The sequence below is a fragment of the Manis javanica genome, chromosome 13 (assembly GCF_040802235.1).
Source record: "Manis javanica isolate MJ-LG chromosome 13, MJ_LKY, whole genome shotgun sequence".
Taxonomy (NCBI): domain Eukaryota; kingdom Metazoa; phylum Chordata; class Mammalia; order Pholidota; family Manidae; genus Manis; species Manis javanica.
This window is the reverse complement of record NC_133168.1, coordinates 26,999,955-27,027,257: the sequence shown is the minus strand read 5'-3', so window position 1 is coordinate 27,027,257 and position 27,303 is coordinate 26,999,955. Positions and strand designations below refer to the sequence as shown.

The window sequence follows — 27,303 nt, the reverse complement described above, 5'->3', positions numbered from 1 at the left end:
TACCAGAACAGTACAGAGTGAAGCATGGTGCTGTTTGAGTGGGAGCACTTGCCAGAGGTTTCTTTCCCTCATCGTTTTGCTGGCGCTCCTAAGTTTGAATTCCTAAGCCGGTAGCACTGCCTGTGAGAAGGAAGCAGCCACGCTCTAGAAAATGCCATCAGCCACAGAGAAGACCCCCAGCGTGAGCCCCAGGGAGCAGGCACTCTGCCTCCTGGGAGGAGGTCTGGTTGCATGGAAAGCCTCACTGAGGCCAGACCTACTCCAATCTTGCACTGATGCTGGTTTGAAGCAGACCATCCTTGATTCCCCTTTATATGTGACTCAGCAGTTGAAGCAAAATTAGTTGTTACCTGTGAGGTTTGGATGACTGATGCTTTGTCATGAAAGGAGCGTAAACAAATTCACTACCTTGCCCAGAGTAGAAAACTATTGACTTTTACATTCAAACACAAAAGTCTAGACTCCAAATCTTGTCTTTCTCCCCAAGGGAAGACTGTGGCCATGTGATTTATCTTATCATGCATAACCAAGAGCTCCAGGGGCTGCTCTGCTGTGAATATTTACTGTGTAACAGCCCCCCATCCTGAGCACTTCCTGTTGGTGATCTCATTCTAGTTGTGACAACCCTGGAGACAGCGTTTACCCTACTCCCACCTGGGGAGCCTGAGGCAGGGAACCAGCTAGTGGCAGAGCAGACGGAAACCTGGGTCTCTGCAACGCTCACTCTGCACTCCCACTCCCTTCCAACGCGTCTCCTTCCCTGCTTGCATCTCACAGAGCAATTTCATTCCATTAATTGATTTAATTTTTTTTTTTTTTTTACAAATGAACAGGGTAAACAATTGCTTTGCCAGGGCAGATGCATGACTTTAAAGCTCTCTTCAGGATTGAACTGCAGGTTTTCCATCTATATAAATAGATGTGAGTTTTAAATTATCTCCACAGGATTCCCTTTCCCTTCCACTCAATAGTCCCTCTATGTTACATGTAATATATAAATGTATTGCAGGCACACCTCGTTTACTGCACTTCTCTTTATTGCACTTCACAGATATTGCATTGTTTACAAACTGAAGGTTTGTGGCTACCCTGTGTTGAGCAAGTGTATCAGCACCATTTATCCAACAACATTTGCTCACACAGTGTCTCTGTGTCAAATTTGGTAATCCTTGAAATATTTCAAATCTTTTTCTAATCTTTTATTGTTACATTTGTTAAGGTGATCTTTGATCAGTTATCTTTGATGCTACTGCTGTAATAGCCTTGGGGTGCCACAGCCTACACCCACATGAGAAGGCAGACCTGCCTGGTGAATGCGTGCTCTCTGGCCATTCCACCGGCTGTCTGTCTCCCTGACTCTCTCCCTCACCTCAGACTCCCTTTTGCTTAAGACACAATACTGAAATTAGGCCAATTAACAAACCTATAGCGCCCTCTAGGTGTTCACGTGAACGGAAGAGTCCCCATGTCTCTCACTTTAAATCAAAGCTTGAAATACTTAAGCATAGCGAGGAAGGCATGTTGAAAGCTGAGATAAGCAGAAAGCTGGACCTCTTGTGCCAAGTGTTAGCCAAGCTGTGAATGTAAAGGACAATTTCTTGAAGGAAATGAAAAGTACTTCTCCAGTGAACACACAAATAAGGAAGTGAAACAGCCTTATTACTCTTATGGAGTCCGGACAGAAGATCAAACCAGTCACAGTATTCCCTTAGACAAAAGCCTCACCCAGATCACGGCCCTAACTGCAATTCTACAAAAGCTGAGAGAGGTGAGGAAGCTGCAGAAGAAAAGTTTGAAGCTAGCAGAGGTTGGTTCATGAGGTGTAAGGAAAGAAACTAAAACATTGAGTGCAAGGTGAAGCAGCAAGCTGTCCAGAAGATCTGGCTAAGATGCTTCATGAAGCTAAACAGGAGCTTTTCAATGTGAATGAAACAGCCTTCTAGTGGAAGAAGATGCCACCCAGCACTTTCATAGCTGGAGAGGAGAAGTCAATGCCTGGCTTCAAAGCCTCAAAGGACAGGCTGACTCTCTTGTTAGGGGCTAAAGCAACTGGTCAATTTAAGTTGAAATCAATGCTGTTTACCATTCTGAAAATCCTAGGGCCCTTGAAACTTATGCTAAATCTAGTTTTCCTAGCTCTATAAATTAAACAGCAAAGGCTGGATGACAGCACATCTGTTTATAAAGCCCATTGTTGAGACCTGCTCAGAAATAAAAAAAAGATTCCTTTCAGAATATGACTGCTCATTCACAATGCACCCAGCCACCCAAAAGCTCTGCTGAAGGTGTACAATGTGACTAATATTGTTTTCATGCCTGCTAATAGAGCAATGGATCAAGGAATCATTTTGAGTTTAAAGCCTTATTATTTAAGAAACATATTTCCAGGGGCTGCAGGTGCCAAAGATAGTGATTCCTCTGATGGATCTGAGCAAAGTCAATTGAAAACCTCTGGAAAGGATTCATAACTACAGATGCCATTAATAACATTCATGATTCATGGGAGGAGTATCAATATTCACAGGAGTCTGGAGGAAGTTGAGTCCAACCCTCATGGATGATTTTTGAGGGGTTCAAGCTTCAGTAGAGGATATCATTGCCGATGTGCTGTAAAGAGCAAGAAAACTAGAATTAGAAGTGGAGTCTGAAGATGAGACTGAATTGCTTCAAACTCATGATAAAACTTGAACTGATGAGACGTTGCTTAGTATGGATAAGCAGAGAGTGGTTTCTTGAGATGGAATCTACTTCTAACAAAGATGCTGTGAAGATTATTGAAATGACAGCAGGATTTAGAATATTACATAGACTAAGTAAATATTACATGGACTAAGCTAATATTACATAGACCAATACTAGAATAGTACATGAACTAAGCTGATAAGGTCAGGCTTTGAGAGGATTGTCTCCAGTTTTGAAAGAAGTCTGCTGTCGGTGAAACGCTATTGAACATCATCACAGGCTACAGAGAAATTATTAATCGATGCAGCAAGTTTCATTGTTGTCTGATCTTAAGAAATTACCCCCCCCCCACCCTCAGCACCCACCAACTTATCAGTCAGCAGCCATCAAGACTGAGGCAACACCCTCCACCAGCAAAAAGATTATGACTTGCTGAAAGCTCAGATGGTGGTTAGCAGTTTTTAGCACTGAAGTATTTTGGTATTTTTTGGGTATGTACTTATTTTTAGATATAATCTACATTTTTAATGTGTAAATGTGTATTAATTTATAAATATACATAATTGTACATTTAATAGACTACAGTACAGTGTTAAGATAACTTTTATAGTACTGGGAGTAAAAATTTCAATTGACTCGTTTTATTGCAGCCTAAAACCACATGCATATATCCAAGTATGACTGCATATATATTCATAAATAATTGTAATATATGTATGTTATGTATGTGTGTGTACATATCTATATGTACATAGCCTCTTCTACTTTAGATGGAATATGGCTTTGTTCTCAATTAATGGGAACTTGAAATGGGAGCATGCTGCTAACTTCTCATCCACTTCTCCCTCCAAACAAAGACCTGCTAGAAACCTGCCATGGAAAGATGTATTTACTTTTCCCAATTTCCAGCAGCAGAGAATGCCTGTGATGTTGCAAGAGTCTATTTCTGGGTAAATGCAATCTAATGATTGTAATGAAGAATGCACTTAAAATACTGGAAAACTAAAGGCCAGAATTTAATTAAGCAGAACATACTGAAATGCATTGAAAATCATGCAACTCTCAAAATAACCAATGCTTTAAAATAGAGATTAAGTCACCCCTGTTTTTCCAAGGCATCCGTCCCACATATTTTATAGGCACAGATCCTTATCTTACCCTTCTAGTTTCTCCCAAGTCATATGAAATGTCCTACTTTCCATTTCTGAGGTACCATAAATTCACAAAAACAGCGCACTTTAAGAAACAGAATATAAGAATAGCATTTGATACTTATGAGGTACAGATGTCCATTAACAGACACTGATAATGCACACGCTATGTGCCAGGCATGGAGTTTTAAAAAATGAATAAAGTATAACATTGTTCTCTGAGAACTCATAGCTCAGAAATTAAAATATATTAGGTTGTAATGAGCACTGCTTCTGAGGTTTAATCCCTTTGCTACATTTAAAATGCTGTAATTTTTAGGGACTTCAGTACATGTTGCTGACTCTCGAAGTGTAAGGTGGGACTCTAGGACCCTGGCTCCTCTCCACAAGCAGGCGCGACCTGGCAGCGCTTAGAGTGCTGGGCCATTCTTTCCCACATCAGTCCATGTGTGCAGTGGGGCACATCCTTAGCTTTCTTGTGCAAAAGCAGGGAGAATCCTTGCTCCATTCACCTCATCCAGTCTTCATGAGGTCAAGTAAGAGAATACAGGCAAAGACATTTTGAAAACTCTGCCAGGTATCTATAAGCTCCACGAAGGCACACATTTTTACCTGTTTTATTCATATTTATATCTCAACAAAGCATGAATCATGATATATGCACAATGCATATTTATTGAATGAATGCAGATCATTATAAAAGAACTTGGCTTTTCACTTTAAGCAATTCAAGTTATGGTAATGGATTTTTTTTCTATTTTACATAACGAAACATCTCATTTTGTGTAACTTGTAGAGTTAGTGCTCCCCAGGGCTGGAAGAGGTCCTGCAGAGCACCCTGTGCAGCCTCGTAGGGCGACTCAGTCCTCGCCAGGAGCTTGTCCAGCCTGCTCCAGATCATAGGCACCCAGAGGCTCTCTCAGGGCTGCTTGGCAAGAAGTTCACCTCACTCAGCTGAAATCTGCCTCCACCTGAGGCCCCAGAACAATTCTCCACCTTTATATATTTCAAGACAGTTACCAGCTCTCTGTGCCCTCAGATTTCTCATGTTCAGCTTCAATGGAATGTTTTCTCATTTATAAGCTTAGGGTACTCAGCAGTTGGCATGTCGTAAGGTAATGCTCTGAATATTATTGGCTTCTACTCTTAAGATAATCATAAAATTGCAATGGATTTAAATTGTGTGTGTGTATAAACGTGAGCTATGGAGAAGGCCCAGGGGGAAGATGGTGAAGGATGACATGACTGTGGCTGAGAGGCGGAGGCAGCCTCCCTCAGGTAAATTCATCAGAAGCCCAACTCCCTGATGCTCCTGGGAGCTGAGGGAGAGACCAGGAGGGTGCGGGATGCAGAGGACAGGCTCTGGACCAGCAGAGCTGAGGGGCCTGCAGGAATTCAGGGAGGGCAGGTGGTGGTGGGTTCCCACTGAAGCAGGTGGCATTTCAGGTCCTGCAACTGGGTTAGTGTGTGTTCTGTGGTGGCAGAGATAGACTGGCTCAGTCGTGAACTGAAACCAGAGAATGAAATCCTTTGCGTAAACATGGCAAGCACGAAATTCCCCTGTGGCAAAGGGACCAGGGGAAGCCCTGCAGGGCTGTAAGGCCTCATCTTGCTCACACTGGTAGGCGGGCATGCAGACCGAGGCGGGAGTGCGCATGGGCCACCCACATGGCCGTAACCTCCCATATCAGAGCTAGAGTCCATGTTTTCCTATTTTGGAGTGATTCCTGTAAGCCTTCTGTGGTTGTAATACAGTTGAAGGAATAACAGCACTGGGAGCTAGGACAAGCCGGGCTCTGTTTCCCATTTGCTGTCAGAGCCGATGAGCCCGGAGCCAATGACCTGAAACTTCCTCACAATCATGTGATAGTGAACAAATAACAAGCCACCAGAAATTCACTCCAAAATGCACAATTTCATTTTGAGAAAAAGAAATATGTGAGTGTTAGAGTCTACGACCACACGTCAGCACCACGGGGCTGTGATTTCTCCCCGGTGCACTGTGTCTCTGGGAGTGTAAAACGTGTTCAAGCTGACATTTCAGAGTGGCTCATGGCTCCTTCTTCCTGACTGAACACCAAACATGAAATAAAATACAGGGGATGTTTTGTCTGCCTAGTGCCACGCTCTGTGGGTGGAAGTCTGCGTAGTTCTGCCAGAGGAACAATAAGATTAATAGCAAGAGGGAAGCTCCAAGCAAATGCTCCAGCCCTGGAAGGGAAAAATGGGATGGAGATCATGAGGGGGACCCTGTGCGTGCACATGCGTGTGTATGGCATTCCCTGGTGCGTGCTTGCTGCATGGAATAAAATGTACTCAGTAATGTACTCAGTAATGATCGTGCTAATTTGCAAAACAGCATAAAGCCAAGGCAAGGCACTGACACACAATTTATGCGAAAAGTAAGAAAGGTTGCAATTCTCAAGTCTTCTAGGAAAATAGTTAGAGAGCTGCTACTATTAATGACGTAGGAAAAACTGATGATTAGAGCATGACCAATTGCAGCCTGTTCTTCTCACATCTTAGGAGCTGCGGAATTTCCAAACACTCACACTATTTTCTAAAACTTTATTGAGCAACTATATCACTGAAGCAAGTTGTGTTTGTGCATCCTTGGATGACGTTGCATGGTGCATTACCTCTGTGTGTGTGTGTGTGTGTGTGTGTGTGTGTGTGTGTGTGTGATTTTTGCCTTCAATTTGGATCAATGATACATTATCCTATTCTTCAAAGAAAACAGTTGAGTTGGGTAACATGCAGTATCATATATATATATGTATATTTTAATTAAAGTATCACTGATATAAAATCTTACATTGATTTCAAATACACAACACAGTGATTCAGTATTTACTCATACTATCAAGTCCTCACTCCCTCCAGTGTGGTCACTGTCCAGAAACGTAGTAAGATGTTACAGAATCACTAGCTGTATTCTCTGTGCTGTATTACCATGCCCGTGACCAACCTATATTGTGATTGAGAATTATTGTGCCCCTTAGTCCCATTTTGAGTTTACTTTTGTGTATGGAGTTAGACAATAATCCAGTTTCATTGTCTTGCATGCAGCTGTCCAGTTCTGCCAACACCAGTTGTTGAACAGCCATCTTTTTCCCACTGTATATTCATGGTTCCTTTATCATCTATTAATTGACCACATGTGCATGTTTTTATATCTTGGCTCTCTGTTCTGTTCATTGATCTATAGATCTGTTCTTGTGCCAGTACCAAATTATTTTGATTACTATGGCTTTATAGTAGAGCTTGAAGTCAGGGAGCATAATCCCTCCAGCTTTGTTCTTCTTTCTCAAGATTGCTTTTGTTACTTGAGGTCTTTTGTGGTTCCTTATGAATTTTAGAACTATTTGTTCTAGTTCATTGAAGAATGCTTTGCTATTTTGGTAGGGATTGCTTTGAATCTGTAAATTGCTTTGGGCAGGATGGCCATTTTGACAAGATTAATTCTTCCTATTCATGAGCACAGAATACATTTCCATTTATTGGTGTCCTCTTTAATTTCTCTTGTGAGTGTCTTACAGTTTCCAAAGTAAAGGTCTTTCACCTCCTTGGTTAGGTTTATTCCTAGCTATTTTATTCTTTTTGGAGCAGTTGTAAATGGAATTGTTTTTCTGATTTCTCTTTCTGCTAGTTCATTGTTAGTATATAGGAATGCAACAGATTTCTGTTTATTAATTTTGTACCCTGCAACTTTGCTGAATTGAGTTATTAGTTCTAATAGTTTTTCAGTGGAATCTTTAGGGTTTTCAATCTATAATACCATGTCATCTGCAAATAATGACAGTTCAGCTTCTTCCTTACCAATTTGGATGTCTTTTATCTCTTTGTGTTGTCTGCTGTGGCTTGGACCTCCAGTACTACGTGAGATAAAAGTCATGAAGTGGAAATCCTTGTCTTGATCCTGACCTTAGAGGAGAAGCTTTTAGTTTTTCACCATTGAGTATGATGTTAGCTGTGGGTTTGTCATATATGGCCTTTATTATGTTGATGTATTTACCCTCTATACCCATTTTGTTAAGAGCTTTTATCATGAATGGATGTTGAGTTTTGTCAAGTGCTTTTTCAGCATCTATTTAGATGATTATGTGATTTTTGTCTTTCTTTTTGTTGATGTGATGTATGATATTGATTGATTTACAAATATTATACCATCCTTGCATCCCTGGAATAAATCCCACTTGGTCATGATGGATGATCTTTTTGATGTATTTTTAAATTCAGTTTGCTAATATTTTGTTGAGGAGTTTTGCATCTGTGTTCATCAGGATATTGGTCTATAATTTTCTTTTTTTTTGTGGTGTCTTTGTCTGGCTTTGGTATTAGAGTGATGCTGGCCTCATAGAATGAGTTCGAAAGTATTTCCTCCTCTTCTACTTTTTTGAATACTTTAAGACAGATAGGTATTAGCGCTTCTTTAAATATTTGATGTAATTCAGCTGTGAAGCCATCTTGGCCTGGAGTTTTGTTTTTAGATAGTTTTTTCATTACCAATAGTATCATATATTTTGACATCTGAAAATATTGTCAATTTTTCTTTCTCATCTTTTTCGTCATTTGGTCCTTGACTCATTATTGGACTTTCTGAAGTGCTGCCAAGTTTTCTTCACCTAGACAGATTAGCTGTTAGGGACGCATCCTTTCCTGAGACAGGTCTGGATTCTCACTGCCTCCTGCTGGGTCCGTCAGCACAGCCTGAGTCACCTGCAAAATGAAAGGAGCTGTCCAAGGTTTTGGGGCAGCACTGAGCCCCTGCCTCCTGATCCTGAAAGGTGCCAGCTGGGCCCACTGCCAGCAGGCAGTGCCACAGCCCACATCCCCTGCTCATTCTCCGCTTCCTTCTCCTGCCTCCTCTCCTCCCCGGCCACTGATTCTCCTCATGCCTCCAGGGTTCTTCCCCCTTCATTCTGTTTCTAAATCTTTCTTTATTACTCAAACACTTGGGAATACCCTGGCTGTGCTTCACTGTTGTCTGTCTTTTTCTGTGATAAATTCCTTAACTAGATGGTGTCATCTTGAACAGCTAGAAGGGAATATCTCCTTTGTTTTCTTATGGATCCACACAACCCTTCCCAAAAGTCCCTCATCCGCAGAAGGGTCCAGGACAAAGCCACTCACCATTGATTGAATAAATGATTGGATTTCCCAAAGAATGATTCAGATAAATTTTTTTTTTTTTTTGCCTTCAGTCATTATGCTGATTTTTTTTCTCACTCTAACCTATAGCATTTTATTTCATCAGTTATTTCTTCTAACTCTCTCAAACTCCTCTCCTCCTAATGGGTTCTTGTTCTCAATCTATAAACATGTTTAAGTGTCTTTCATCTGAAACAAAGAAATGACTGAAGATAAAAACACACAGCCTTTCACCTGACCCTGCATTTCATTCGCTCAGCATACGTCACTGTGCCTGCTTGCGTGCCGGTCACTACGGCTGCTGCCAGATGGAGATGGAGTGGTTGCCAACCTCACCAAGCCTGACAGGGACTCAGCTGACAAACAGGCAAACCAGACGCACTCTGGCTGCATCTCTGTTTTTCAAGGCTGGGCCCTTTGGTGCATTTGCTGGAAGGCCTTCCCTCGTTGTTTCCTCCAGGCTGATGCAGCCTTAGTGACTGAATGGGAGCTGGATTTCAGTCCCTGGACCCTGGGCTTCCGCAGGCCTGCACAAAGGCCAGCAGTCCCACCCACTTCCCGTCCCCAGCCTCTTTGGACAGAAGCCTGTGATCACAGTCCGGACTCCTTCCCAGCAGTTATGTGGCCTCGGCTCCCACTGCATGACCTCCGTGCAAAGACCCATGGGTGTCAGTTCTTCCTCACATGGTCTCGGGCTTCGACACTGCTACCCATTTCCCGTCAGGTTCCACCTTCTCCTGTGCATCTCCTGTTTCTCTGGCTGTTCTTTCTCTCTTCCTTCCAGGTTTGTGTTCTGAACTTCGGACATTAGCCATCTTTCTTTTGTCTTCTCACTTTATGTTCCCAGGGAGTGATCTCACCCATTCCCACAGCTTTAGCTACACCTTTCCAGGGACAGATCCCAAATTTTCTGCAGATTGCCACTCCTGTATTCTCAAGACCTGGCTTCATGGGCGTGCGGTCAGTGCAGTGGCTCAGGACTCCATGCCTAGGAGAACTCTCATTTGAGATTTAATGCTCTGTGGTCCCCATAGTGAATTTCTTAAAATTTTTGTTTTTGAATTTTGAATTGACATTTTATAAATCTGAGTTTTCTAGGGCTGCCATAACAAAGTATCACAAACTAGATGGCTTAAACAACAGAAATTTATTTTCCTACCATTCTAGAGACTGGAGTCCAAGATCCGGGTGCCAGCAGGGTTAACCCCTGTACGGCCTCTCTGTGGATTGTGGATTACTCTCTGGGCGTCTCTTCATGTGCTCAGCCCTATATGCGCACAAGTCTGTGTGTGTCTTTATCTCCTCTTCTCATAAGGACATAGGGCCTCATAAGGAGGCCCTGTCTCCAAAGAGACACATTCTGAGGTACTAGGGGTTAGAGCTCCAACATAGGAAGGTGTGGGGACACAATTCAGCCTGTAACAGTAAGGGGAGTCTTTGAACAGTGGGGCATGCACTGAGCATCTTGGCTCACTCTGCTGTCTCCCTAGAGAATGTTCTCATCTGCCAGCTCCCCACCTTCTGGCCTGTCAGCTGCCCAGCTACTCCATTCTTCTGCCCTCAACGGGTGAAGATGCAGGTGCTGAGAGAATCAGGGTCCAGCTATCCCTGCCCAGGGCTGGCTGTGCCACTGCACATTTGAAGGTGTTTGGCAGGGGTGAGCCTTGCACCTAGCACCAATCCAGGTTGCAGCACATCCTAGCTGATGTTTCACCTGGTCCATGGATTGGGCAGCAGGCCATGGCAAGGGAAACTGACTTCTGCACCTCCTGGCCTTGGGTCAGTTAGCTCCTCTGGGAATTTGACTAAAGCTATCAAACCTGTCCCCTGAAAAGTTCACATATGCAGACGTGATTTCATACATATTCAAGGTGTAATGGACTCCGTGAAGCTGACGCACGGGTGACTTGCGGTTTGGCTCTGCTTCCCTTTCCAGCCTCATCTCTGGGCCACTGTCACCACACTGCAGCCCGCATGAATCACAGCCGGCATTCTTAATGCATTCCATGCTTCCACATTTTTGTCAATGTTCTTCACTTTGCCTACCATATACTTTTCTTGATTATCATTGTAGCAAGCTACTCTGTGTCCTTCAAAATTAAAATTACATTCTAGCTTCTCAGGGAATCCTTACTGTTATTATATAAGGCAAAACAAAGTGTTTCTTTAGGGTCCCTATGTATCTCTTTTATAAAACATAAAACACTTAAGTCTGATTATTTCCTAATTTACCTATTCCTTCTACTAGATTGCAAGCAGTTTTGAGGGCAAAAACTGTATTTTCTCTCAGTTTTATTGAGACGTAATTGACATGCATCACTTGGGTTAAGTTTAAGGCATTGCAGTATAATGGTTTGACTCACATATATTGTGAAATGATTACCACAAGCTTAGTTAGTGCCCATCATCCCATACAGATACAATAAGAAGACAAAGAATGAAAAGAGGTTTTGCTTATGAGGAAAACTCATAGGATTAATTCTCATAACAACTTTCCTATATATCATACAATAATGTTTGCTATTGTTGTCATGTTGTACACTGCATCCCTAGAACTTCTGTGTTTTATAACTGGAAATTTGTTATCTTTTGTCGACCCTCCTCCAATTCTCCAAGAACTCTGTTTTAATTGTTGCTATCTTCACAATGCCTGGCGCATAGCTGAGTAACCGTAGTATTTTCTGGATCTCAGATGAAGGCATGCATGATCGAGGGGGCAGCAGTGCTGTGGTTGAATGTGTGCACTTTGGAGTCAGTCTTGGGCTTAAATCTTGGCTCTGTCAATGATTAGTATTATGACCTGGGGAAATCACTCTTAAACCCCAGTTATTCAGTTTCAGAATTACCTCAAAGTAAACTGATGTCAATTTATACTGACATATATAGCTACATATACATCAGTCCTATCACTAAATTTCTATGAGCTTGACTGGTATTTTGAATGAAAAGACAAAATTAAGGGACAATGAAGCTGTGTTCTTATAGATTAATTTACTAATAATAACAATAACAAAATACTCATTAAGGGTCCACTGGGTTCAAGGTATTACGCTAAGACCTGTGGAGAAATTAAGTATACTGCAGGCCATGGAGGAGTAGGAAGAGCCTGTTTTAGAGTTTACCCAGAGGACAGGTGCTGAAAGAGAGGTATCCGATTTTAGAACGAAAGTTCTGCACTGGGTCAGTGCATAAGGCTTCCTGAAAAAAAGTGGCATTTGAGAAGAGCCTTGAAGGAAAGGTAGGAAGGTCGCTGGCATCAGGGGAGGGAAGAAGCGAATGGATGCAGCATGGGAAAGCAGAGGTACCTGCAGAGAAACAGGAGCTCTGCCACCTTACTGACCAAGCTGCTCCCAGAGGATGCTGCAGCTTCAGCTCCTGACACTGGTGGTTAGTGGCCTTTTCCACATAGTACAATGTGCCCTTGTTCTCTGCCTCATGAGCAGTTGGCACTCTGCCCTGCAAAAGCCATGTGATCCTGACAGCTGAGTCAGGGACTGGCCTGTGGTGGCTGTGGCCTCTCAGCAGCAGTTGTGCTGCTTTGCTCTGACCAGCTTCCCCATGCCACGCTGATGCGGTATGGACTCTGCTACATGCACGATGGATCGCATTCCTGTAAACAGGCATGTGCGCCAGGAATCAATGTGGAGAATTAGGGAAGGAACCCAGTGAATCTCCTCACAGATGGTCCAAATGGGTCACTGAGAATTAAATTGCCTGTGGATGAGGCTGTGGAAAATATACACAGCCTTGTAAAGATGGGCTTGCAAAGTATTTTATTTTGCATGCAGTGATTAAACTAGCTGTTTTAAAAAAAATCACTGAATCAGACATCATTTCTAGGAATTCTTTCCAGGCACCAGGAGGCTGAGTTAATCATACCGTCCCCAGCCTGCATGCCTGCTGCTAATGCCGCATTTGCCCCACTGCAGTACCGTCCTGGTTGAACTATGCTTCTGAGGAGCTAGGCCTCCTGAGCTGGAAGGCAAGCTCCTTCCTTAACGGATCTGCGACCTTGGACAATCCTTTTAACCTCTCTAAGCTGCAGTCTCCTCACCCGTACCGTAGAAATAGTACTAATTCTGCCTGATAAGGTGCCTGCGAATCGTGGAAGAACTGGCCCCTACAAGGAAGAACATCTCAGTGTCTGGAAGGCAGCAGTGCTTCCCCTCAGACGCCGCTTGACTTGCTCTCCCGTCTTCAGTCCCTTCTTCGCTGCGGCGCCATCTCCAAACACCCCGCTGAAAACTGCACCCCCGCCAACATTCTCTGGGCCATCTGATTCTCCGTTAGCACCTGTACCCGAAGACAGGAGGAGGAATCGAAATTGAGGTAGCGATTTTAGCAGCACGCGATGGAGGACCCGGCCTTACTGAACTTGACCCCAGAGCTGAGGATTTTGCCATCCGCGCGGCCCCACTTCCTCTCGCCCAGCGCCCGCGCTCCTGCTTCCGGAGGTCGGTCTGGGGACCTACTGCAGAGCCGGAAGGGCAAACCATCCTCCCAAATTCCTTCTGCCTTTGCTCGGGCCGCGGGGGGCGGTGTGCGCAGGAGGCGCTCCGCAGAGCTCGCCTCCGCCGGGCGCGGTACTCTCGGCCCCGGCAGGCGCCCCGCGCCCGCACCGCCCACCGCAGCCGCCTCCGCGAGGGTCGGGCGCGCGCGTCCCCGCCGCACCGCAGCGCCGGGAGCCACCGGGCGGCAGCGGCGCCCGCGACCCCGGAGCCCGCGGCCCCCGGGCCTGGACGGCGGCAGGTAAGGGCCGGAGCTCCGGCGGGGGCCGTCGGGCCGACCGCGCTGGGAGTGGCCTTTAACTTGGAGCTCGGGGGGCTGGGGGGAGGGAGGGGCAGGGGAAACGGGTTTGCCCCGGGGTCGAGCGGGGCCCCGGGAAGAGCCTCCGAGGTTAAACCCTCTTCGCGGCCGCCGGGGTGCGCGTCCCGCGGCGGGGCGTCCGCGGGGCCGGGGCTCTGGGCTCTGTTCCCCTCTCCGCCCGGTGGTCCGGCTCGCACCTTCCCCGGCCCGCAAACTTTCCGCGCCTTGGCCGGCCGCCAGCCCGGTGCCCGGCCTCTGCGAGCCCGTCTGGGGCCCCGCGCGCCCGGGCGAAGCGCGCCGCGGGCTGCCCCGAGCGCCCCCTGCAGGATGAGCCCTGGTCTGGCAGGTAATTCATTTGGTCTGGCAGGTAATTCATTTGGTTTGCACGGGGGAGCCCGCGCGCAGGTCTTTCTGCTGAAATATGTTTCTTATTTTACCCCTTTTCCGGTCTTTTTGTGTAAGTGGTTGAAGAAGACAGTCTCCTTATTGGAAACTTGTTTTGAGGCTTTGTGGTTTCCGCAGTGCTTTAGATGACATAGGGAATCTCGGATAATAAATCTCTGGATTTACTCTGAATACAAGGGAACAGTGGTGTGAAAGCAGCAGAGGGAGTTTGGGGCATGCCCCTGTCAGCCCAGGAAAAGAAGGGAACTCCCTTCAATAAACTAATTATCATGTAAACCCCAGAGGTAAGTGGTAGTATTTCTAGTTTACACGTGAAGAAAATTAAGTGGAGATATTAAATAAGTTTTCCCGCCGAAACCACCAGTTACCAGTGGAGGTCTGGAAACCAGGAGTGTGAGGCTGGGGTGCTTCAGCTCATCTCCTGGCTCATATCACCAGGACGCAGGCTGGGAAGCGGCCCGGCCCGCAAGGAGCCGCCATAAGCAGGGGGCCCATGATAAGGAGATTTTTCTGGTCGGGAAGATCATCCAGCGTTTAGGGGAGATGAGACAGTGTTAACAGGGGACAGGAGAAGACAGGGTTGCTCCCAGTTTCTGTCTTTCTTCTCAAAATGGAAAGGCCAGCCCACCCTTTTAAGAGGGTCTTAAAGCCCACACCTGCCCCACATTGCTCAGTGCACAAACACAGGCACCCTAGAGCAGCGACAGCAGTCGGTCACCTTTAAGCTGGCTTGACAGACGAGGACAGAGCCAGGACACTTATCAAAAGAAGGAAACACTGAATCCTGGCAACATTCCAGAACCAATTCTTAACAAAACTCAAGACCCCCGAGGAAAGGATATACAGAAATAATTTATGCCAAACTGACTTCTCTCTCTCTTCTATAACCTACTGGGCGTAGATTGGGCCATGCCATATCCTTAGTTTTCCAAATGTGGGTTATGGTCACTAGGAAAATGATATCAGTGTAGTGAGATGCACTATCATGTTTTAAAACTTGAAATTCACCAGAAGGGAAGAGAAAACATCAGAGAGCATCGTATGTGCGGGGCTAAGTTTGTTTTACTTGTGTGTGTTTGTGGTGTGTTACTCTGTTTATCCTGCTGCTTCTGCATGGGTGTGCCTACTGTCCCTGACTGCCCCCTTTTACCCTCCCAGTTTAACCCCAGTCTGCCTACAGGGGAGGTCACCTTCTTTTATCTTGCAAATTATATCATCAGCATGTTCTGGAAAATACAGCCTTCTTCCTCCACATTGCTCTAGGCCCCCAGAGGTACTTTGATAATCAGAATCCTTTATGTTTTTATCTTTTAGTGTTTTCATTGTGACAGTGATGTGGCTTGGTGCTTTCTAATGCAGAGTCTCCTTCAGTCCTCACAGCTACGTGGCTGCTGTCACTCTTTACATCTTACAAACAAAGGTTGTCAAACTAGGGACCTACAAATAATTTAGTCATTGACATCCCACCACACAGTGGGCAATCTACAGTGTGTCTTGCCTTTGCAGAGTACAAAGTCCTGTGCTGTCTGTCAGGATAGGGCCTGGGAAGAGTGGACATACCCAAGGTTCTGTCCCTGTCCCTGTGCTCCCTGGTATCACTCATCAGGAGAAAGACAGGGTGGGGTACTTATCAGAGCTGTGGCAACTACAGATCTGGTAAGATCCTTTGAGACATTTTGTATCTAGATAAGAGATAATAATACTAGAATGTCGAGCTGACAGTGGGGTTGAAGGTCTACTTCTGCATTTAGGTTCAAAGAGTAAATTTAAAAAATAAGTGATGGAGTGGCCCTGCTGAACAGAAGTTCATGTGAAAGAAAAAACCTGGGAGTTTCAATGGCCCACCAAGCCCTGCATGGTCCCCACACACAAGTAAAACAAACTTAGCCCTGCACATATGATGCTCTCTGGTGTTTTCTCTTCCCTTCTGCTGAATTTCAAGTTTTAAAAAATGGTAGTGCATCTCACTAGTGTAAGGTAGCTGCCTAATAGCAAACTGGGGCTACCTAGATAAAGACAGGCCTTTTTTTAAATAGACATTTGTGTACCAGGTGTAGGTGTGAGTGTTGCACAATTTTATCTCAATCTCTATAACAACTTCTATGAAGCAGGGACTATATTCCCATTTAACAGATGGAGAGGCTGAGGCACAGAGAGATTAAGTAGTTTCCCCAAGATTACATAGCCAGTAAGTAGCAGAGCTGGGATTAGAACCTGGGCCCTTAATCATTACCATCACCCTCACCCTGCGGCATTTGGATCAGAAGAGCCCAGGGTCCACTCTGCTCAGTGTCCTTTTCTGGTGATGACTTTATAAAGGTCAGAAATTAACTTGTTGGTGTCTAGAGGAAGGTGACCTGGATGGTGAGGGTCTGAAGGCCACGTGAAGAACGGGGTGTGTTTAACCTGGCAACAGGAGCCCTGCCTTCCATCAGGACTGGATCCCCATTGGTGAGGGGATGTTGAATTTTATGTCCCTGGATACATACACAAACGTGAAATAGGGTACTAAATTAACATTTTGACTGAAGCACACATTCAAGTCATGTGACATTCTAAAGGCAACTGCTAGACCACCTAAGAGAATTTCAGTGTAGATATTTGAGGTTTTGTAGACATTTGAGAACTGTTCCCTAATCACAAATCCCACAGGTCTCTTCCACAATGTGAGGATTGAGAGGAGGGTTTGTGAAGGAGATTTCTTCAGGAAGATCTGTCACATCCTTCATCCCAAGTCTGGTGAGGGGGGCTGCTGAGGGGCCGCTGGCCCCGCTGTACCGGCATTCCCTGCTTTTGGGGCCCGCGTGGTGGTCTGGGCAACAAGATCACCCACCTTCTCAGAGTTCATTGGGGAAAGGGTGCCTGAGGATCTCCTGGGGACTCAGTGGGGCCATGTGGGGGAGAGGGCTGGCCTGGGGCCACTCTAGATCCAGCCCGAGAGCGATGGCACCCCAGTAGCTAGAGTTTCCAGCCATCTAGTGGCTGATGTAGGCGTGAGCAGTTAGCTGAAGGAAAATTAGTATCAGTAAAGTATCCACAAACAGTGTATGAAGACAGTTAGTATGGTTCTGCCCCCCTATTTTGATCTTGCGGGGTGAGAAACTGGCCAGCAGTTGGGCATAAAGTGCAGAGAGAAAAGAGGTCTGCTCTCCCCCAGTCTCTGCAGATGACCAGCGTTCAGCAGGACCTAGCTGGCACAGGTCAGGAAACTTAATGTTATGACCAGGCTGGAGTTTCTTTTATTTCCAGGCTGTACATTTTAATTCTTTTGGGACTTTGAAGTTGTTGCCTGAGCAGAAAAGTCATGGGATCCACTCAAGTGTTCAGGGATCACTTGACAGGAAGGATGAATCCACAGAGTGCATTTTAAGGGATGGTGGAAGAGAAAAGTCAAATGGCCATTTGACCAGGTCCTGCAGTTGTGTCAGCTCAGAGTATGGATTGTATACGCCTGGGTTGAAAGAAGAAAGAGCAGTGGTTTCTTTGCTTGATGTTATATGCACCTCAGACAAAGGAAGACTGGGAGGTAGGAGCATTTAGAAAAGGAAAGAAAATATTTACTTGCTCAGGGTGCAGTAGAGTCAGCCTTCAGAAGATTGGCTCATTGAATAAATATCATGTGAATAAAATCACAATAAATACTTGAAGGAAAAAAGCCCACAAAATTGCCAGAGTTCTCAAGTGTACATTAATGTGTTGTTCAGACTAATTTTGCTCTTGATTATCTGTCTCACACAATTATCCTATTCCCCAAAGTCATGACTTATCTTCAGACGTTGTCATAGCAAACAATCTGGGGAAAAAAGTGTATTTTCTCAGCAAGTCCAGCTTATGGGACATGTTCAAGGTTTTATTATTTTTGGGACCAATTTCCAGACAGGACAGTCTTGGTATTTTTGGCTTATTTTGGGGTAGAAAGTGATTTGTTTTTCTTGAAGGCAGACTAAGAAGTGCTTGGCCCTACTGAAAAGGGGAAATATGCATTTTTGTTTCTCCTTCCATGCAAAAGTGATGCCTCAATCCAGTATGGTATTGCTGAGAAGTGAAGTGAAAAAGCAGAAGTTGGGGATCTCTTTATGGGATGCCGAAGTTACGGCTGTTAACGTCTGGCTGTAATTGTAACTTGTGTCTCTGTTACTTAGATGTATGCAATTTTCACTGGAGTGGAAAACACTGCTAAATTTCATAACCCTTCAAGTGAAATGATTTATAAACTTCAAATAATTATTCTCCTCAAAGGTCCATTTGCTTTCCTTGCGCGTGTCCCTGGGGAGAGCAGTGGGCAGGCCGAGGGGGCGGCTTCCTGCCGTGGGGCTTTGCGGGCGTCTGGTTGGTCAAGAAGGAAGTATTGTGTGAGTGAGGATGTGGTTGTAAGTCTCATCTATCTTTCTGCAAACCCTTGTGTAGATTTTTTTCCAAGAAAATATAATTCTTTCAAGGGAAAGAAATGCAAGTTTAATATGAAGATCTGGAAACTGTATCACATAAGCCTACATATATTCTTACTGGTGCTTCTCTAAAATGTCCATTACATTACCTCAGTAGGAAAGGAGAGTTAACGCATATTTCTGGAATCTGAAGCAGAGGCCAGAAGCAAGTATATGTTTTGCTTGAACATTAACTTGGTATTGGCTGTTTACTTTGTAACATATCTGTATTTATTTAATATAAAGAATAATTCAAGTCTTCCCTTAAAACCGATGCCCCCAGAGGTTGAACTAAGTGTACCCTGAGCCTTCCGGGCTGATGTTCTCAAGCCTAGGTGAGCAGGGGTGTCTATCTGCGCCTCACTTTCCAAGCCTCTCTCTGGCTCTGTTGGCTGGGCCCTTCCCTGCAAGCTGAGGAGGCCCCATGCAGCCGGGCCTGGCTGGCCTTGCCCTCCCCACTGTGGTTGGCTTGCCACCAGGGATTGTACTACGGTGGCAGTGGGTGGGGTAGGTGGCGAGACTAGAAAAGACACACACCCTAGTTGAAGAACCCAGACCAGGAGGATGAGATGATCATTAGAAAGTACAGCTTTCCTGCTGCTCTGTCTGGAGCTCTTAAATAAACCACTGCTTTGTTTGAATTTCCTTTTCTGTGGAAGAGATTGAAACATGTAGTCCTCCTTTTTGCTTCTTTGCCAAAAGAACGACTCAGCTCAGGGCTGTAGAGAACAGTGTGTGCTGCTTGGAGACAGATAACATGAGCAATAAATGCAAAGTAGGCTTGTTTGCCAAATCATCCTGAAAGTGATCTAAGGTACGGCAATCTCACTCTTCTTAGCCATACAATGCCAAGTGTTTGCAAAACGCCACTAATTAAAATGGAAAGAACAGTTGTTTCCCTAGGACTGTTAAAATCATAATTCAACTGGCTGTAATGTTTTTTAATAGCAGCTGCATAAATCAGTGTGAAGGTTCAGTGAGAGGCAAAGTCTGATCCTTAGGGAGACCAATTTATACCCTTTCATGATTAAGGCGAGAGATTCATGTAATCCACTTGATGGGCTTTGAGAGAACGGAGAGAATCCTCATGGGCTAAAATAGTTGGACAGGACTCCATGGGGGAAGTGGCGACTAGGCCCTACCCTCAAAGGTAGGCAGGAATCTGGAGCAGGGGAAGATGACAGGCCAGGCGGGCAGGTGGAGTAGAGAGTGCAGAGGCTCAGGGGACCATCTTTGAGCACCCCTGCCCCGGCCCCTGATTTCTTCACTAAGGAGCCAGTTGCAGCTGTAGTCTGTCTGTGTCATCTTGCTTTCGCATTGCTCCTTAACCTGCATGTGTGTGTGTGTGTGTGTGTACTGGAGAAGGAGATCAGTGGAGGAGAACCTGGTTCCAAATACAAGCCTCAATTCTCTGCCGGCTTAGGCCTTGACTTTTCAACCTCCACTAAAGTCTTTCATAGTTGAACTCATAGTGCTTAAAATATCCTTGTTGGGCTGAATTGACTCATGCTAATTTTAGCATGTTCATAGCTAGTGCCCTTTCTCTTTGACGGACATGATGAGAATGTAATAAATGTATTTATTGAAAATGGCATGTAGTGCGATAGATTAATGGCATTTTGAAAACAATTTTCTTTCCAAAAATGTATTTGGTTAGTTACAATGAAAGTGACTGGTATAAAGTAAGTCATTTTTAATGGACTCTTTAAGAAAGTTTATGTAATTAATCAAAGAGAACACTGTTTATTAAAACTTAATTTCATCAGCTATATAGCTTTCGAAGGCTGCCATAACAAAATACCAGACTGAATGGTTTAAACGACAAATTTATTTTCTCACAGTTCTGGAGACTAGAAATCCAAGATGAAGGTGCAGCGGGGTTGGGGGTCCCCTGTGTGCTGCTCTCCTGGCTTGCAAGTGGTCCCCTCTCACTGCCTCATGTTGTGCCCCGGTATCTCTTGGTGTCCTCACCCCCTCCTCTCCTCAGGACACCAGTTGGATTACATTGGGGCCCACCCTAATGGCCTCATTTTACCTTTCCTTCCTTAGAGGCCCTGTCTCCAAATATAGCCACGTTCTGAGGTACTGGGGGCTAGGACTTCAACATGAATTTTGGGGGACTCAGTTCAGCCCATCATAGCACCAAATCCACATTGCACTGTACACACACAGATCTGGGGTGGAATTTCACTCTATCCCTTTCAATCTTTTTCCTTCGTTCAGAGAGGGAGCATATTCAAGCCAATTAGGTAGCTAGCATGTGAACACAGTGGGCAGGGGCAATGTGATGCAGACCCATATGTAAGTATCTAAATTTTTAGAACTTTAAAAAATTTTGGTAAAATACGGATAACACAAAGTTTACTATTTTTTTTTTTTTTTTTTTTTGAGAGGGCATCTCTCATATTTATTGATCAAATGGTTGTTAACAACAATAAAATTCAGTATAGGGAGGTCAATGCTCAATGTACAATCATTAATCCATCTCAAGTCTAATTCTCGTCAGTCTCCAATCTTCTGAAGCATAACGAACAAGTTCTTACATGGTGAACGAATTCTTACAGAGTGAATAAATTCTTACATGGTGAACAGTACAAGGGCATTCATCACAGAAACTTTCGGTTTTGATCACGCATTATGACCTATAAACAATCAGGTCAAATATGAATATTCGTTTGATTTTTGTACTTGATTTATATGTTGATCCCACATTTCTCCCTTTATTATTATTATTATTTTTATTTTTAATAAAATGCTGAAGTGGTAGGTAGATGCAAGATAAAGGTAGAAAACATAGTTTAGTGCTGTAAGAGGGCAAATGTAGATGATCAGATGATCAGGTGTGTGCCTATGGACTAAGTATTAATCCAGGCTAGACAAGGGCAGCAAAACATCTACGGATGCAGAAGATTTCTCTCAAAGCAGGGGGGTTGGGTTGAGGTTCTGAGCCTCACCTCTGTTGATCCCCAAATTCTCACCTGATGGCCCCCCTGCGACTGTGCCTGTCTTAGGTTGTTCCTCCCTTGAGGAATCTTACCCGTCTCTGGCTAACCAGTCATCTTCCGGGGCCATACAGGGAAATGTAAAGTTGGTAAGTGAGAGAGAAGCCATATGGTTTGAAATGTTTAGCTTTTTACTTCTTTGCAGATTTATGCCCTGTGGCTTCTATGCCCAGCACTTGTCTCGAGGTATCTCTACCACCTGGAGGAATTATGATACTCGGTAAATTCGATATGAGGCACGAATTCTATTTAAGGGTTGTAATTAGGAAGAAAGAAGAAAAGCTACAGATGTAGCATATGGAAGGAAACATGGGAGGATTGATTATTTCTTTGACATATCTTCTTGTAGAGTACCTTAAGTATGTATAGGTTTTAAACTACTAACTAATTTACACACACATATTAACATAATAGGAATACGGTGACATAAACAAAGCAAATCTATAATTACCATCCATCTCCAGTGAAGCCAGGAAAACCATTTAGGCACCCTAGGCATTTGTGAAAATTTGTCTATGATATGATGGATATTGTCCAACTGTACTTGAACAGTCTGAGAGAAATCAGACAAATTAAAGCAGCCCATTTCTGGGATCTGTTCACATCCCATATGTTCTTTCAACCGTAGATAGTCTATAGTCATAAGATTTTGGAGTGCTACACCTTGCACCCCTCCCAACTCCTGGTTGAGTTCCAACAACTGCAGTACTTTTAAACATGCTCTTTCCAAAGGCTCAGGCTTAGAGCAAAGATAAACGGATAGTACTGAGAACCCAGAAAACCTAACTCTACTAATGTGGTCAACTTGGTATTCCTGGTGTGCTCAACATGCTGAGAATTTCTTGAAGTTCAAACCAGGGAAAGCAAGGTCCAGAAAGATGCAGGACGTAACCCCGTGGCAGCTCTGTGTGGGGTCCTGAGCCCCACCCCAGGAGTGGACTTGCTTAGTGGCTGCAGCAGGGCATCCATATTGGGGTACCAGACAAACAGCTAGCATCCTGGCACGTGTGCAGTGGCGCAGAGGACTAGGGCTGTCATATTATATTGTATTATATTACAGATTGTATGTATAATTCCTTTGCCCAATTCCACATTCACTAGTTAATCTGATCTTAAGTTTTGTTTCCCAGACCAAGTAAAACATGTGCTCTGGTCTGCTTGGCCATTTTATTCCTAATCGTAACTTACCAAATTGGTGCTCTGGTTGCAAATCGCTCTCCTATGCTTGGTGAGTGTGACTCAGGTTATAACAGCTTTCTTAGCCCAGAGAGCTGTGAAAACCCAGCATCCCAAATCCATGGAGCTGGGGCTGGGGTGAATTGCTGAGGGTGGCGTGCTGCACCTCCCACACATATCTCAGAGCTATGCCTCCCCTTTCCTCAGGCAAGCCTTGCTAGATGGAGGCTTTATAGCTTCTTTCTGGGGTGTCTTTTCCCTGTGTGTGCATGATGTTCTTCACATCCAGCTGAAGTCCCTGTTAGAACTTTGCCCTCAGTTGCAGGGCTGAGAAAAAGAATGAAGGAAGACAATTTTGTGGCTTTTCCATATCATGAGAAACTGATTCAACAAGTGTTTTTGCATTTCTGGTATGAAGCCGACCCTGTGCAGGTTGCCAGGAGCAGGGAGTGAGCAAAGCAGAAGAGGCCGCTGCACAGCTGGTGCTTACAGAAAAGAGGCCAAGGAAAGGGAAGGCACTAGAGGACTGGCCCATGCAGGCCTCTCCTCGCCTGCGCTGCAGCGTGCTGCACAGATCTTAACCCTCTCCAAAGACCCCCAGAGGGCTCTGGGACAGTCATTGTGTCCCAGCAGCCCCTAGTTCATGCAGGAAGCATTTGCTGGACTGAATCAGGGAGCACAACAGGGCCAGGAAATGCTGACTTTCAGCATTGCATTCTGGTCTATTCACTACTGTGTGGGTGTCCACGGCAACTGAAGAGGTAGATTTAGGAGCCCAAACCACTGTGCCCCTTGGAGGAAGGATGTCCACTCATGAATTAAGCATCTTTCTGTTTCAGGTGTTGGTTGAATATTTATCTGCACAAAGTATTTAGTCTTGTTCCCCATTTTAGAAGTTGTTCTTCTATTGCATTGATTCTGATTTTAGGATGGAAGAGGTCTTCAGGCTCGGGAACATTTTTTGTTCCATGTTTTTCTCCTGGAGACAAGTTGCTGCTGTGCAGAGGAGAAGTGGAGACAGACAGGAAGGAGATGCAGCTGGAATTTCTCTGCCAGCTGTCAGCTTTGAGGTCTGCTGCTTAACTGCATACTTTCCAGGGAATACCTGGGGATGACATGAAACCTGATAGTGTAACTAAGCTTGAGAAGTATGTCCATTTGAGAAGGGAGGAGATGTGTGTGCATGTGTGTGTGGCTGGAGTGTCAGACTTCAAAAGTAGAATGTGCTCAAGTCAAAAGACAGCAGTGAGGAGGAGGAGAAGACTCTAAAGTCCCTGAAGTGTGACTTCTTTAATTGGAGGAAAGAAAAATCCAAACCTCATGACAGAAGTTGCTGACCTAAGATGGACTCACAGAAAAGGAACCTGCAGACTTGAAAATTAGAGTGATAAGTACACGTAGAAGGTGGTGGCTCACATGGAATCTATAAAAAGGAAAAGTAAGTGGGGGAACAAGAGCTGTTTTAGTCCCTGGCCTGGGCGGACACCTCCGAGTCCCTGACTGGGGATGGCCAAGCGCGGGTCCTTGTGGGGACAGATGTGCTGCCTCATGGAAATGCTTAAGGAAGATCCAGCTGGCTCCCGTCTAACCATGGGCCTGGCTCATAACCTTGCAGACTCCTGTTTACTCTCTGTGTGATCCCACCCACCTGGGTGCGGCTAAGGGGGGTACCCAGCCACATCTTCCTACCATGAGAGAATTAACCTTCTAAAGCTGCACTTCTGAAGTCCCCACTTGAGGCTCCTCAGCCACCAGGATGTGGCCTGGCTGGACTTTAGCTTTGGCATCTCAGCAGCCTTGATGGGAGAGAGAATGGGCGATGGGTCCCAAGGTAGCTTCTCCGTGTCCTGCTGGGGAAAGTTGTTCCTAGGAATAGGTGGAAGAAAGGAATCAGAATAGGTAACTACTGAGACACTTGTGGGCCAAGCCAGAGTAAGCACTGGCATCCTCGGTGGCATGCCCGATTGTGAGTTTGGGAATTGAAGAAGAAGAAGATAGAATGACTGCAGTTGGGAATTTTGATCTCAAATTCGAATGGGTCATTAGGTGTACGTGCAAGCTGGGCACTGCGGGGCCTGGATCAGTGGCTGGGGTGGGCAACCGCGTGGAGTGCCTTTCTGGCTGTGCTGTCGGGTGTGTGTATGGGGTCACCTTAGAGTTTACAGACATCTCTGGGAACTCTCCTTAATGTGCTCGTCCTGTGTGTGAATTGGTAGGCACTTGGAAATTCATCTGCCAGTATTTACCCCTTCACATGGAAATACAGGTCCGTTGCCAGGAAAACAGCCCGCTCAGCATGTCTCATCCTGACTCATGGAGGATTTTCATGAAGAGCCTTTAGTCATGTCTCAGGAGGCTCCATGCCCCACAGACATCTCCCTGACTTCGGCGGGGGTGGGGTGGTGGACAGGGTTGCTTGACCTGTGTTCCAGAAGGAAGGAGAGTCCTTAGGGCTGGTGTGGGGTCCTGGCTCGAGGAGAAGAAGGACGGAAGGGCTGCGAGTGTGGACGGGGGAAGGGGCGGTGCCGGCCAGCGGTGAGAGGTGCCTGGGGCCTGCAGGCCAGGCTTTCTCAGGCAGGGTTGAGTCCCTGCTCCCTCCCGTCCGACGTTGGCCTAAAGAGCCCCGTGTCCACCAGGGAAAGGCACACTTCCTTCTCGGGGCCTTGGGGGCGTGCTAGTGGTTTTTCATTGTCGTGGTTGAGGGAGGGTGCAGCGGCTCAGGAGAGCCATCAGTCTCCGTGTGCTGCGCCGGGAAGCTTGCCTAGGATGCATCTCCTCTGGAAGAGGTGGTTTTACAGATGCTGACGTTATGGGGAAGTTTGGCCGGAGGAGCTCTGCGGAGGGGCCGCTCAGCAGCGGCAGGGGAGCAGCCGGCAGCGCTGTGCCGGGCGCCCGTCTCCCTAGCCGTGTCCGGGGAGCAGCGGCCTGGGGTCCTCGCGCTGCGGGTGCGCCTCGGGCCGGACCGCCTCCCCCGCGCTGGGCTCGGTCCCCGCGGTACTCGCGGCGCCGGGAGTGTCGGACCGCGGGGGCCGCCCCCAGGCCCGCTGGCCGTTCCCGAAGGGTCACGCGGGGCCCGCCTTGGTTCTGCAAAGCTCGGCAAAGCCCCTCTGGGCCTCGGTGATGGACGTGACACAAACACCGCCCTACGACGGCCTTCTGTCTGCCTTTTTGTCCTTGTGCGTTTGATGGCCCGAGGTGATTGAGAGGCTTGGATGGAAAAAATACTGCCTCGTGCACTGTTTCAAGGCTGTTAGGTGACCGCTCCAAAGGAGAGGCAGGCATTTTGTCTTCCAAGCCGATCTCTGGGATACAAGAGCCCCCCTGTTACCCAGGCCGCCGAAACGTCGGCGGCGTTGGGGAGCTGGTCTGCCGTGCCCCGACGTCCGTGGAGAGCCCCCGACGGGCCTGCTGCGCCCCTCACCCACTCTGGTGTCCGGTCCGGGTTAGCGCTCTGCTCCGCCTTTGCACGACGGCCTTGCCAAGGTTCACAGTCCACTTAGGTGAGCAGGAGCTGTGTCAAGGTGAGTAAGTAGGGAAAACTCCCCCTCTAGGGTAGGTAAGGGGTTCGTATTTCCTGATATCTGACTCTTAGAGGGAGATTTGACTTGCCGGCTCCTGGCCAGCCTGGACTGTGGTGGTGATGCTTCTCCCTGAGCCCAGCGAGTCGCAGGACCACCTGCTGTCCCCGGGCCAGGCCCCCAGCTGGGAGTCCCAGCTGTGCGCAGATGTGGGGAACAGCATGGCTGTGGGGCGTGCTGCTGAGGGAACGGAAAAGACTCTCCCATCTTTATTTTCTTGATTGTTTTGCATACTTACTGCTATTTTTCTGTTACCTACTTTGATACTTGATGAAGCCTCACGCCTCCCTTTGCTCTGTGTATTACATTGACGGTGATGCTTGGTTTACAATGAAAATAATATGATAAAAGCAGACTTCATCTTGTTTTCCTTAAGCAAACTGAAGGATTATTCATATGTTTTTGACTTACGGGAGCAAAGTGAAACCCATGTTTCTCATTATAACTGTTAAACTAAATGAATGCCTTTGAGTTTTTTATTATAATTTTATTCATTTGTCCAGGGCACGTAGATCGATGAGCCGCATGGTGAATTTGATGGGAACTGGCTGATTCCTCAGAGGGCTGTTGGTGACGCCTGAAGAACAAGCCTCAGCTCCTCCATCCCAGACGAGCATTCTTCGCTTCTGATAATACAGTTCTGGCTACTAGTCTTACCCTGGGTCCTGGATACTCAGATTTCAGGCAACATCACATTTAATCTTTACGGCAGCTCCATGGCAGTGATAGTAGGTACTGTTGTTATTTTCCTGTTCCTGGTGGGACAACTGAAACTTAGATCATTTTTTTATTAAGGTATTATTGATATACACTCTTATGAAGGTTTCACATGAAAAAACAATGTGGTTACTACATTCATCCATGTTATCATGTCCCCCCCATACTCCACTGCAGTCACTGTCCATCAGTGTAGTAAGATGCCACA

General features: G+C 45.9%; 1 long non-coding RNA gene across 2 annotated transcripts; it reads right to left on the bottom strand.

The window, feature by feature from the left end:
- Positions 1–2,346: 2,346 nt before the first annotated feature.
- On the bottom strand, positions 2,347–26,885 carry LOC108409644 (uncharacterized). 2 transcript variants are annotated; one of them, XR_005059242.2, is made up of 3 exons: positions 13,988–14,943; positions 13,045–13,277; positions 2,347–2,607 (listed from the first exon to the last, which is right to left on the bottom strand). It is a non-coding gene; the product is annotated as an uncharacterized lncRNA (long non-coding RNA). The 2 variants fall into 2 exon arrangements; XR_005059243.2 differs by lacking the exons at positions 13,045–13,277; positions 13,988–14,943 and adding an exon at positions 24,490–26,885.
- Positions 26,886–27,303: the final 418 nt, after the last annotated feature.